This window comes from Furipterus horrens, unplaced genomic scaffold (genome assembly GCF_987537825.1).
Source record: "Furipterus horrens unplaced genomic scaffold, mFurHor1.1.pri manual_scaffold_7, whole genome shotgun sequence".
Classification (NCBI taxonomy): domain Eukaryota; kingdom Metazoa; phylum Chordata; class Mammalia; order Chiroptera; family Furipteridae; genus Furipterus; species Furipterus horrens.
Window position 1 is genome coordinate 55320229 of NW_028327177.1, and position 13328 is coordinate 55333556.

Consider the following 13328-nt stretch of genomic DNA (forward strand, 5'->3'; position numbering starts at 1 on the left):
TTTTGTTTCCAGCCAAAAGCAGACACACCACTCTGGCAGCCACTGAGTTTATCAGAACAAAGACACACAATTGGTTCCTATAAATTATGACTACGAGGCTAAAATGAAAGCTATTTTCACAGCATAAATACTCAACACTCCTCTCTCAGTGGTTAGTAGATAATGAAATTTGAATTTGTTTTAACTCTCCTGTCTACACAATTACAAATATGTAGCAAAAAATAATAATAAATTTAAATTTAGCTAATGAGAACATTTAGAGTCAAATATTAGCAATTGCACAGCATTTTCTAATTTCATTGATAAAAACAGTTTATATTTTTGTATTAAGAGTCAAATCACATGGGAGTACTGGCTTTTCCATGTGCTGATTTGATTTTGAATTTCATTTGAAAGCCACAATGTAAAACAGGAATAGAAACAGTTCTTTGAGATTATTTTATTTTTCAAATTAGAATTTATTGCACCTATACAAACATAGACCAAAATATTTCAACAAACACAATGTGTTGGTTATTTTTATACAGTGGTGGTGTTCTTAAGCAGAATAATGAGGCAGTAAAGTAGGTATGCCAAGGTCTAAGTGTATGGAGGGGCTTTAAATCATGAGTTGTTTACTAGCAGTGCTATCCTACAGAGCATGCCTAAATGCTTCCTGAAACAAAACTTACTTAGAAGTTAGCCACACTGCTCCTGCAGTTAACCAGCCAAATTACTCTTTATGTAACATTTGAAACACTTCTAACCAGAATTAAGGGATTTTTTTCCCCTTACACTTGGCAAGGATCTGAAAAGTCTAATGTGGAGGAGGTGAAAATTGCCATTTCCAAATCCCGAAAGCCAACTAAGCTGTCCATGGTGACTTAAACCAAATTCTCTCACAATGGAGTATTTGTTAGTGCCAAGTTAGACTTTAAGGAGCAAAGTGAGAGATTTCAAATGGATGATAAGCACATCATTTCCACCACTTTTTTGTCCTAAGAGTTAACCACCCCCCTCCCCAAGCTGTTCTCTCCCTCTGCTTTGGCAAAAATCCGTCCCCATTTATGCAACATTCTCTCAGACAGAAGTCATGGCAGGCCGCACCCACTGCTGTGGGGCCAATATCAAACCCTTACTGCACCCTGCTCAAAATGTTTTCCATTGTATCCAGCAAGTGAAAACAGTGGGCATTAGTTGAACCAGGTTTGTAACCTTACATTCTTTCCTACTTTATCTTGGGGACAGTCAGCAGAAGACTACACAACTTCTCTCCAAACCATTCCTAATCTCATTAGGAAGTTCAATTGACAGCAGTCTGCATTCCCTTGGTAAGGGCAAAAGCAGTTATGAGCCTCATGCCCTGCCTAAGAAACTGGCAGAGCTAACCAAACTGATACTTCCCAATACAGCTGTGCTGGCAGGTAGACCCAAACAAACACTTCGGGGCACTGAGGAAGGCTGCCAGAAGCTCTATTTCGGCATGGCGTTGCTTCTTTGTAAATTACTCTTACTCAAATGGGAATTTTAGCTGTTTTGTTTAAGTGTAGAATTTCTTTTTCATTTTAACCTCCAAGTATATTTCCATGGCAGCAAGGCTAAATTCATACCATGTTTTAAAGCCTTCAATGGGGAGTGAACATGGAATTGACACATTCAAAAATGTTCATCTTCTGCCCAAAAAAGGCTGGTAAATTAAGACAAGGACTTTAGTAAAATCCTGTGTGACAGTGATTAGAAATAAGCACAGAGTAACCCAAATGTATCTGAATAAACACCTTATGTTAGTAAACAATATTTTCATACTTCTAATTTAGCAATTTTGAGCTATACATTTTAATGTTATCAGCTATGCTTCCTTTGAAGCAACTATTATATGGTAAAAGCAACTGAGAAAGGGCTCTGACCTCATGCATTTGCTGATAAAACAAATTTTGTTGTCAACAATATAGCTGCTGAATGATATTAACATAACTCAATTTAAAGTTTCTAGGATGACTATATAATAAAAGGCTATTGCAAGGTCTCTGTTGTTAAAGATTTTAACCAAGGATATGACCAGCTACCAAATCTAATCTGTTGGTCAAAGTGGGGATGGGGTTGGAGGGGAGGTAAATGAGGGTAAACATCTTTCCTGTCCCAGCAAAGCAAACATACGTCTGGTTCCCAAGGCCTCTGACTCTGTACTGAAGGAGTGACACCCAGACACATCTGATCTGGACTATTTGCTGTCTCTAACAGACTCTCCATCCATGACTATTAGAGTGGTAGCCATTTAAGTCAAATTAGTAAAAATGTATTTATGATTATGAAGAATGTTTTTTATGAAACTGGGATAAACGAATCTATTAAATGCCACTTTGTTTTACTGTGAAGTCATCTTACAACAAGAAAACCAGAACTTATGGAATCTGAAGATTCTTAATCTGTGGAATTGCAAAAGAATAGCCTACATCAGCGAGGGGTAAAAAGTACTTGAACTAGCAGAATGGGATCTAGAGATAAACCATAAATTTTAAAAAGTAAAATTAATTCTATCACAAAAAAGAATAACCAAATTCAAAACATCTCCATGATATTATGTAAAATATTATTTGGAAGAAAAACATTTCCCTTTGCATTTTTTAAAGTATTTTTATTTTTATTTTTGTTCAATGTCATGGGACTTCTATAATGATGTAATGATGTGTCAAAAAAAATTTTGTTTTAATTGGGTGGATGCATTGTTTTTAATGTTACAGTCACTGTTGATTTAGTCACACAGCCACTTGTTTGCATCCTCTGGAGCCCAGTAAGGACCTGCTTGATGTTATCCCCATCTGAAAATTCCCATGTCCATCTCCAAATCTCTACCTTGGTTCATCACAAATAAAGGGTACCAGCCTCAGCAAAGCCCTGCACAGTTGAGAAACTGCCTGTGTCCTGACATGCAGAAAATTTTTCCACATCTGATTTATTTAAACTTTCTTCCAAGGCATCATTTCCTGTTGAGAGACAAATAAGTGAATTGTAAATAATAATATTAAATTTGTCATGACACCAATAAGTTCTTGCTATAATTCAACAAATTTATTTTATTTAGAAAGAACAAAAATTAACTAGTGTCCTGCTTGCTTCTGATAAAAATTCTTAAATATTCAAAAGGAGGAGGAATATAGTACTTAGTAGTAATGACTCATTCCCAATAAAAATGTTCTTTGGTCAAGGACCAACTAAAATTTATGTAACCCAAATTAACTCTATAGCAATAGAGATGGACCTGCTCTACTAAAACTCAAATATCCTCAAGCAGATTTCCCAATAGGTACCTAATGGTACATGATTCAGGAAAATACAGAGAAAGAAAGGACAGGGAGGTAGGGGAGAAAAGAGGGTATGGGGGAGAAGAGAAAGGAAGATAAAAAGAAAGAAAGAGAGACAAAAAGAGAGAAAGAAGGAAGGAAGGAAGGAAGAAATTTGTAAGGAAGAAGAGAGGAAGGATAATATGAACACTTTCATTGTTTTAAGAAAGACAATCCTGACCAAGAGTTGAATGAATTTTAAGAAATCAAGTCATTTACAGTGTGTGTGTTAAATATTCCAGATTAGCCTACTCTATATTTTCTCTCTGAGAATTCAGACATGCTACAATGAGCCAGCAAAAGTTCTCTGGCATGAAGACTTGGTGTTTCCCTAAGAGAAACAAAAAGAGAAAAATTGGGCTTTCTTTTGGGTAATCTCTAAGGGACAGCAAGTTTCTTCTGATATAAGAAGCAGAAGACCCCAGGTGGGCATGCTCCTGTGTGGCCCAAGTGAGTGTACTCTCTCCTTCTGATGCATCATATCATAAGCCTAATAAATGAGTCACAGCACTAAGAGTATCATAAGAAACCCTTCAGGGAACCTGTTGAGAAACCAACAGAGTACACCCTTCCTCACTTATGAAAGGGTTATGTCAGCCCCACACTCCTAGATGGCATTAGCGCAATAACAGTGAAAGATGGAAGTCATAAGGCAGTACAGACTGGCATTTATAGCCACCAGTCAGACTTAGAAACAAAGACTCTGGTGGGCAGCACATTTCCAGGGACCCCATTTCCTACCTTAGGAGTTAAGTGCTCCCAAAATAACTTGCAAAAATATGGTTGCATTTTCCATAGAACCTCTTAATTGTCCAAGAGATCTGCAAGCCTCTTGAGGATTGAAGGTATGCCTTACAGTTGGATGCTAAGTATCCATAACAACAGGCAGTCCGCAAGAGGCAGTCAATAAATGCTAGGGCAAAGGCTGAAAGGAAGACTCTGCTTTTTGGTCAAATGTGGGTTTGAATTCATGTTCAGTGGAATCCTTTGACCAAAGAGCTAGTTTCCTTGTCTTTTAAAAAAAGACACCTCTGTGGCAGAGAAGTTGTGAGGATAAAGACAATGTGGTGCACGTGAAGCTACCTGCACAAGGTCTGGCACTGAATAGGTGCTCAATCACCAATAGCTCTCCATTCTGTCCCAACTGCAACTGGCAGCCATTTCTCTACATCTTCTCTCTTGCAATTTAGCAGCGAACAGCCAGTAAATGGCCAAAAATTATTTCTTAGAATATCAGGTGTATGTTGAACTTTGAAAAAAAATACTGCATTTTTTAGGTGAGTTCAAGATGCTGAAATATTTTTAATATATAAACCTTAATTCCAAGTGAAGTTGAGCTTATTGCTTATAGTGGTAAGGGAGAACACAACCATGTGGAGTTTTGTCAGTGCTTCACAGAGGGAAAGGTAGGGTCAAAATTGCCTGAGAATTTTAAGTTTGACTTAAAGCAAAGGCTCACTTAGGATCTAGGAATGATCATGATACAACAGTATAGGAGAAGAAGAAACAGCCAGGTGAAGACTTTGAGATGAGAAATTACTTTGAATCTTAGGCAATACATTTTGTTCATATTGAAGAGTTGATAAGTCTTTCAGGAATTTCCTGTAAAGAACAATCAAATCATTTGCCTGGGCAGATATCCAGAAAAATAAAGGTATCCTATGAAAACAGAGGAATAGCAAACTATGCTAATGCATACAGTAGGTGTGGTTGTGGTTTTCAGTGTCCAGACTGAGTGTGGCATTGGACAGTCTCTGTCCTCAGCCCCTTTCTGGTCATTCTTCACCCTAAGAGGAAGGATAAATCATTGATTAAGTATCTGAGTGTGCACTCCATCCAGATCTTCACTGCTGTTTGAGGTGTCATAATTACATGCCAATTGTCCATAGACACTTATTCCAAACTCCACGTTTTCAGTGGTGCTTCCTTCAGCCTCCAGCAATACTATGTTTTCCAGTTTTTTCTGGAGTACGTTTTGATGGATCATTTGACAGAACCTTGGCTGTCCACCAGCATTTAAAACTCTGGAGATCACACATCAGGAGACATACTCAGAGAAAGATTGTGATCAAAGTTTGTAGTCCACTTCTCAGCCTGGTGTCAAGAGTATCCAGGTTAAACCAAGAGAACAGATCCCATCCCCAGTCTACAGTCCACAGAACTATTAGCCAAATTACCTCATTCTCTGATTTCTTACTTTTGCACCCTAGACCTTATAATATAAAAGATCCTACAGAGAGTTCTTCAGGGTAGTAAGTGCAGCCTTGATCCCACTATGCAGTATGTATCCCCCATAGAGAGGCACTGCCATATTGGGGCAGCTCAGTTCTAAACCATCGCCCACCTACTTCCATGAACTTCTCAGGTGAGGAGTTTGATACCATTAGTCATCATCTAACTCCCTGTTTTTCTCTAAGCCATAGCATGCAGGATTCACCTGACTTTCCAGGCCACTTGTAAAGCATGAAATAAGGAACCAGAGGAGAAAAGAAAGAAGTCAGAGTAGTTAGATGAGAGCCAATTTTTCTTTCTTGAGTTAAATTGTCTGCTGATCTTTTTGTCTTAGAGGACAAACCAGTGGACCAAATGGACCTTGTGTGATGTCAGAGACAATCCTGAAACAAATACTAATTTACCAACGTAATAAGTCCCTCCCCAACTTGCAGAGGACAGTAGGTCTTTGTGTTACAGATCCAGCACTAGTCAATGGGAGCCACCAGTGTGACCTGTTTTGAGCCAGATGCCCCATAGAATTCTCAAATAATGCTGGAACATTCAGATGCCAGGCAACAGTTGTGTATATCAAGGTGAACAGTAACATATCAATCTTGTAGGACCTATGAGCAAGACAAACTGCAAATAGGCACCATCACAGGACTGGCTCCCATGTAAGGTCCAGAGCACTGTCAAATGAAGACAGAAATCTCTTTTTGCAGGTACAATGTGATGAGGGGTTTAGATTTTTGGTTGTCTGGCCTATGGCGGCATTGCCAATCTAAAACATCACCAAATGGTTGAACCCAATTACCTAGAAAACTAATTGATTTATGACAAGGAACTGAAACCAAAGGAAATTAGTGTTTCCCAATGAGAATTATATACTAACCAACAGTTCATTTGATCATACTTTAGTCAGTTTGTGATAAATTATAGCCAAGTATCAGACTCATACTAAAGACAAAATATGCACAAAGCAATTATTAAAAATAGGGTATGTCTAAGTAAATAATCACCATAGTCAGTTAGAAGAAATAAAGTAGCTAGAGAAGGAATGTAGATTGAAGGGTGAAAACTGTGGTCTGGTTCTGTGAATCTGGAATGAAAGCTGTCTCTGCCTAATGACCAGCTGCCTTGAGAGGGCTCCTAGGAAACTTCTGCTTGAGGTCTCTAATGTGGGCAGTCTTCTTGTGATCGGAGGATATTTATGTCTCTTTAGTTGAGGGCATGAGTCCAATAATAAACTCCTTAAGAGTTTCCCAGCTGTTCTACTTGTTAATAATACCTGATAGAATTCTTCCAATCAAGGCTGGAAAGAAAATCTCTGCCCTGTATCTGAGGCCTCAGGAAAGCACCAAAGTCAAACACAGTATTTGTAGATGTCAGAGACTTAAAATGGCTATGGTTAACTTATTACTGATCATTTCCAAAGTGAAAGATTTGATGAGAGTTTATTACAACAATGCAAATGACAAAGAAATCTGGTTGCTTCCATGGTCTGCAGAACAAACATAATAAAAGCAATATAAAGTTTTAGACAGAATGTCTATAAAGATAATGATTAAGAGAGTGTTTTCATCAGCAATGTGCACTAATCTGATTTATAAAAATAAATTTGTAATGTTTAAAGAGGGAAAAACATTGATATATGTGATTATCCAGCAACAGAACATATACAACATACCAATAATATACCAAGCATTCAATTAAAATATACCAAAAATACATCAAGAATATTCACAAATAGGTTCTATGAGTCTGGAATAGGTCTTAAACATCTGTATTTTAATAGAACTTTCTAAGTAAGTCTGATATACATCCCAAATTGAAAACACTAGCCTAAAAAAATGCTAGATTCCAATTAAAGTAAGATTGTAACCAAGTAAACATTTTAAGTAATAACCAAAATTATGGCTGATTACTATATTGTTGTTGTCTAACAACAGGGCACTGAGAATATGGACATGTACCCACACACACACATCCATACCATGGACAGCAAGGGACTGACCAACAGCTAGTTTCTTCTCATTTAACATACATTTTATGGAATATTAAAAGATTTTTCCTATACATATTTAGCATAAAGAAGGTCCAGCATCTCTTCTGATTTGTCAATTCTTTCCATAAAACTCATTAGTAGTAACATATCAAATAATTCTAATTATTTTAGGTACCTCTCTTTTTAAGGTCAAAGAATAGGTCCTTGTGATTTTCAGGGTTCTGGGAAATCCCCAAATAGCTTGAGTTACATCAAAATACCCTGAAAGCTATTTCACTTCATTTTAAATTTAGAAATCAACTATTAGGAAGGAAAAAGTTGTCATGAGATTTGAACACTTAAGATAGGATGCCTGAGATTTGGCTACTCATTTAAAAGTGACAATAAAACACTTAAAAATAAACGTAGGAGTTAATGTAATTAGCAAGAGCCTTAGTTCTTTCAAAGTAAGGAAGCTTTGTTTTCTTTTTCCAGTTGTGACAACAGTTGATAACATTCAAATTAATTATAATATTGAAAATGGAAAACTCTGACTTCAAATGAATAATGAAAAGCAAAGCCAGACACGGCTCTGAGATGACATGTGATTTTCATGAGGATGGGAACATTTAACATTTATATAACAGTTCATATTCTCAAAGTCATATATCAATGACAACTGTAAAATACATCTTTAATTTGAATTGATGAAATGTTCTGCAGGGGTGCATTCAGGAGGTAGTCTTCCCTCCCTAAATAAAATAAGACAGAAAGAGATTTGGATAAACAAATACTTAAATAGTGCTTGTACAAATTGAAGTCAAATGCCCTGATAATCCAATCATTTGAAGTGATTTAACCTAGTAGGTATATTTTTGTTATTCATTCATATGAATATTCATAGTATGTTATAACTCATCATGTATTTAGAAATTAAGGGTAATCCATATTCTGAAAGGAAAAGAATTGATTTATATATATAAACTATAATCCTTAGACACTACTTTAAATAAAAGCATTTAGACCATGTATTTACTGCAAAATTGACTTCTCTGCTCTTCCTATATCTTTGCCTTTGTTAAACTTTAGCTAAAAGTTTTCATGAAGGCCACACATGCTCAGAGATTTCAGTTAAACTCGCATCATCTCTGCACCAATGGTCAATCTATTAACATGGAGATGGAGAGCCAAAACACAGTCCTGTGGTGATTTCACCCCTAGCAAGGCACTTTTAGTACAATGTCACTGCCACCCCTAACTTCCCCCTTGTAGTTAAGGGTGGCCAAAAATATCATCATGGATTGAAGCAGCAGTGCTCCATGTCACTTCCAGGCCTCACCCATGTGGCCTTGCAAACTTTTTCCCTCTTTGGTTGATTGCAGTAGTAATGACAAGAACAATTTTACAAGTCACATAACAATGTCTGAACTGCCATTATCCTAGATCTCTAAATGACCCTAAGACTAGCTGTCCACTAACCTGGAACACCTCCTGGATTGTAAACCTGAAAGGAATGTAAGTTTTATTTTGCTTGAGAGGTATATCTGAAGGTCTATTGATTTTGTTTTTTTCTTTTTAATCATTTTTTAATCATTAATGATTTGCTGCTATAAACTTAAGATTTCTAAACCCACCTGGAGGAACTAGTATAAATAACTGGTGGACATGAACAACAGGGTGGGGACTGCCCTCACGAGTAGGGGTGGGTGGGCAGGGCAGGGGAGAGTAACGGGGGAAAAATGGGACAACGGCAATAGAACAACAATAAAAAATTGAAATAAATAAATAAATAAATAAATAAAGCCACCTGGCCTCTCAGTAGAACTCTGCAATTCTTAAGAAGCTGCCACTCTCTTTGCTTCTTCCGGTTTTTGAAACCTTCAGCACTCTTCAAAATATCATTCTAACTATAACCTTTCCGTTCTCAGCAGATGGCATTGGTTCAAAGAGAAAATGATGCCATCAGGCATGAATTTTAACAAATTTTCCCCTTTCCCAATTCAAAAATTATCCATATTAGTCCCAATCTTAGTTCTTTTCACTTCAGTAAGAATTTTCTTTCTTTTTAAAAGTACTCTCCACATGATCTCTAATTTTACCATTTAATCTGCTTAAAGCTTTCTCTATAGACCTTATTTTTCTTTTTTTGTGTATATTTTATTGATTATGTTGTTACAATAGTTCCAATTTTTCCCCCTTTGCTCCCCTCCACCCAGCACCCCCCTTCTCCCAGCAATCCCACACCCCCTTAGTCCATGTCCATGGGTCATGCACATAAGTTCTTTGGCTTCACCCTTTCCTATATTCTTCTTTTTCTTAATTAATTAATTAATTTTTATAACAATAAAAAATAACAAATCCCCCCCCCTCAGACTTAAGACCCTTTATAATCTTATAAAGGACAATGATTGAAGGTCTCGTGCTCCTCTAGCTGCTTCAAGCTGGACATGGTCGTCATCTCACCCACCCTTGGGTCCAGAAATCCCTAATAAGAGTGGGAGTGTAGAGGGGAGGGTGGCCTTCCCACATGGAGAAGGATCGTGCAGACTCCAGGTCAGCCAGCCTGGTTAAACAGGCTGGCATCCCCATTGCACCCCAGGGGCAACAGACTCAGAGACAGGGCCAAAAGGCATCATTCAATCCACAACCACTAGATGACAAAAGGCAGGAACCAATCCTTCAATGTCCCATATTAGGGAAAAAAAAGAAAAAAAGGCTCTCTGGAAGAAGGTGTGCAATGTACGTCACACCTGTCCAAAACCCTTTTGCCCACTATACTTAGTTTGGGCTGAGGGAAATATTTTAGATTTTCCACCTCTCAGACCTCTGGGCTTTTTCTGTCCAAGCCTTTAGAATAGAAAAGAGAAACAATTTTTAAAGTGAAGCCCACAGACCACCCCACGCTTCACCAACCCAGCCACTTAGTTTAGCCAAACCATTGAGTCTCAGGAGGCAGCAATGCAGACAGTATTAAGTGAGACCTATATGTACAGGCAATCACTTAAGTGATGAGATCATAGGCTTATGCCCTATTAAAACAAATACACATGTTAATTTATGTAATATAACTCACAAACCAGTTTCTATATCTGCAAGACTCTCTTATTGGAAAGACAAACAGTTGCAAGGCATTTGATATTCTTCTTGCCTGTAAATTAAGCATCTTTGATGATGTGACAGACCTGGTTTAACTTTCAAGTGAAAACAAACTTTAAATGAAAATAAACTTTAAAGACAGTTAGCTGCACTACTTTATAGTCCACCACTGAGCATTGTGATTTTCCTTGAATTGTGATTCTTCTCCTTAAGATTACCCTCCTTGTCATTAAAGGGACCACATTAAGTCAAGTTTTAATTTATACTGTTTGTTTGCATAAACACAACAAGAGCAGCAAATGATTACATATGATCTTTACATCTGCTTTGCTGGAACTTACACAAGGAACTTTTAGGGTGATTTTCAGTCCACCCTTCAGGGCACAGGAGCTGAACCATATACCTGCCATTACAGGCTTTGCCTGTAAACACCAGTCTTTTCCAAGTCCTTCAGGTTTTCCATTGTGCTTTAAGGTCTCTTCTAGCCATCTTTCAGGAAAGCAACCTTCATTCCTTCCCTGGAAAGATTGACATGAACCACACAACCAACCAAGGTACCAGGTCTTTTTTCTCATGGGCTTTTATTACCTTTGAAAGTCAATCCCAGTTCCTCAGGGCATTTTGCTTACAACCAGAGTCCAAGCATGTCTCCTTTATGCATGACATTCCAGTCAAAGTCATGGTCAACAAAATCTCTATTAACAACTGGTCTTATTAGCTTTATGCAAAGAACCTTATGTCATTGCTTACTTCTTCAGAATGCCAAATTCTGGAGGGATCAGATAGGGAGGAAAATATACAGTGTGAAGGAAAATCTTTGTCCTATTATTCACTAAAATTGCATTTCCATACTTTACATTTTCTTTTGTTCACTGTCTTCCATGGGAGGTTTTGTTGGGTTTTTCTTCAGAGGGAGGGGGGTTGCTGGCTCATTTATTAATTTATTTTGCTTTCATTTTTGTTTCCCCACTAAAAATTTTTTTTTGTCTGTTTTTCTATTACAGTTGTCCCACCCCTTTCTCCACTGCTTCCTCGAACCCTGCCCACCCCTTCTCCCACAGTCAGTCCCCACCCAGCCATCCATGTCCACAGGTCATCCACACATGTTCTTTGACTAGACCCTTCCCCTTCTTACCCCCTTCTCTCCCTCCCCCCCGTCACTGTTAGACTACTCCTTGTTTACATACCTCTAGTTCAATTTTTCTCATTTGTTTGTGTTGTTCATTAGACTCCTGTAATAGGTGATAGCATAGGGTATTTTTCTTTCGTTGCCTGGCTTATTTCTCTAAGCATAATTCTCTCTAGTTCAGTCCATGTTGTTGCAAATGGTAGAAGTTCCTTCTTTCTTTCTGCTACATATTAATCAATCATATTATAGGACAATACTTATTCCAATGCCTTTTCTGTGACAGTGGCTAGAAGCTTGTTTACAAAAATCTCCACCCTTGGAGGTTGAATGACAGAAGTAGAAGCATCTAGCTGTTTCATCTGTAAAGCCATAAACCTCTTCAGAGTTCTACTTTGCTTTCATTCTAATGTGCTTTCAAAATACTCAGCAAGGTATTGAATTTCTGGCAATGGAGTTATTTCCCATTCTGCTATGTGCTTATGTATTAACCCCAATTTCTGCTTTAACTCCATTTACAAAAAACTGAGGAGAGGGTTGGAAATCAATATGCTTCAAGAACTGTTCCTGGTATTAAGTAGCTCATTCCAGAGTTCTCCAACCTCTGTTCTTTCTTTGCTTGTAGGACTTCATTACAGTCTAATCTATTTTCATAGAAAAGACTTTGGGGACAGTCTCCAAAAGACATCTTCCAACTTGGATAGCTTTCAAAGTCCCTCTGATTTCCTATAAAATTTGAGGTCATTTAAACCATCTTCAAAGTTTCTCATTCTGCTTTTTATATTCCTGATAATAATGAATCAATTGATATATATTAAGGAGTTCCAGATTATAGATTCCTAGAATTATTCTAAGCCCTTCTACAAATGGCTTCCTAACTTGATAAATCTTTGAAAAGTTTAACAATGGTGGTGTGTACACAGGAAAACCAGGAGTTGACATCATCAGAAAAGGGCTCCTTATCCTGAGAGAAGTTTAGTTTTAAGAAGCAACTGAATCTGAGGGGATTTTGGCTGGTAGGAAGGAAGAGAGTGGATCAGAGGGAGAGATGGGGCAGAAGAAAGTGGAGTATAGAGTAGGGGAGAGAAGCAGTAGGATAACAGCTACTTTTCTTTGGCCTTAGCCAAGAAATATCTTATGGAGGAGATTTTTTTTAACTAAAAAAAAAAGTTGCTGATGCTTTCTCTAATTAAAAAATGAGAATTATCAAAATGGATATGCCTTTTGACTCAGCTATCCCACTTCTGAGAATATGAGGTCTGTCTAGAAAAAGTCTAGCCATTGTTAATATAATGAGAACTGTTTTGTGCAACATCGATGTAACCCAGCAGCCAAAGAGAGTGGACTGGAATGCACATGCATGAACAATGACAACTTCACTGTACTAGTCAGTGGGGGCAGTAGACACTATTGAGTGAGCATGTGTACTGTGTGGTCATCACATTCAAAATAACTGAGTGAGTAAAGCAACAAATATGCATCAAATTTTACAGTAAGCTTGAACATTCCTCCATGGAAACTATTTGGGTGATTCAGAAGGCCACAGCTATGGGCAACTGATGATTGGCAGCTTCATCACAACAATGTG

The 13328-nt window shown here is 37.6% G+C and overlaps 1 long non-coding RNA gene across 1 annotated transcript in view; it reads right to left on the reverse strand.

Moving 5' to 3' along the window:
• Positions 1 to 2641: 2641 nt before the first annotated feature.
• Positions 2642 to 13328, reverse strand: part of LOC150004477 (uncharacterized) — a 121790-nt gene continuing 111103 nt past the window's right edge. The window contains exons 2-3 of the long non-coding RNA XR_016512295.1: positions 5020 to 5107; positions 2642 to 2963 (exon numbers count right to left, since the gene is read on the reverse strand). This is a non-coding gene — a long non-coding RNA (uncharacterized LOC150004477). The remainder of the gene's footprint in view (positions 2964 to 5019; positions 5108 to 13328) is intronic.